Source organism: Anneissia japonica, unplaced genomic scaffold (genome assembly GCF_011630105.1).
Source record: "Anneissia japonica isolate Jap-2015-1 unplaced genomic scaffold, ASM1163010v1 scaffold407_len587689_cov185, whole genome shotgun sequence".
Classification (NCBI taxonomy): domain Eukaryota; kingdom Metazoa; phylum Echinodermata; class Crinoidea; order Comatulida; family Comatulidae; genus Anneissia; species Anneissia japonica.
The window spans coordinates 40388-40857 of NW_022686478.1; positions in this window are offsets into that span (position 1 = coordinate 40388).

Consider the following 470-nt stretch of genomic DNA (forward strand, 5'->3'; position numbering starts at 1 on the left):
GGAACCGATAGTCAGAAACAGGAGGGTGATCGTCCAACGGCGTCCGTGCGACTTCGAAACCATCGCCGAACAGGAGTTGCTGAAAGAAAAGATAGCGGAGAGAAAGAGGTTGAGCAGGGAGGACGATATTTACAGAATAAAGAGTCTGTTCTATCGCACTCGCAGTCTCGTTCGTGGCGTCGAGCACGACGAGATAGGGCGACACCCGGAACAGGATTCCTCTCCTCTAGAATTTGCCGACATCCTGATGGCCGACTTGGAGAAAGCCAACTCCCCGGCCGACATGAACGCCTGCATCGAATCTCTGCGAAGAGCAAGGGCGACGTATCCTGACAATCTACACATCTTCGGATATGAAGGAGACGAACTCGATGCCATTCTCAACGTTGCTTTGGGCATTCACCGAACGAAGGAAGACGGCCGGAAATCCTTCGATTTAGCTACAAAAACACGTAAGCGTATGTACAGGG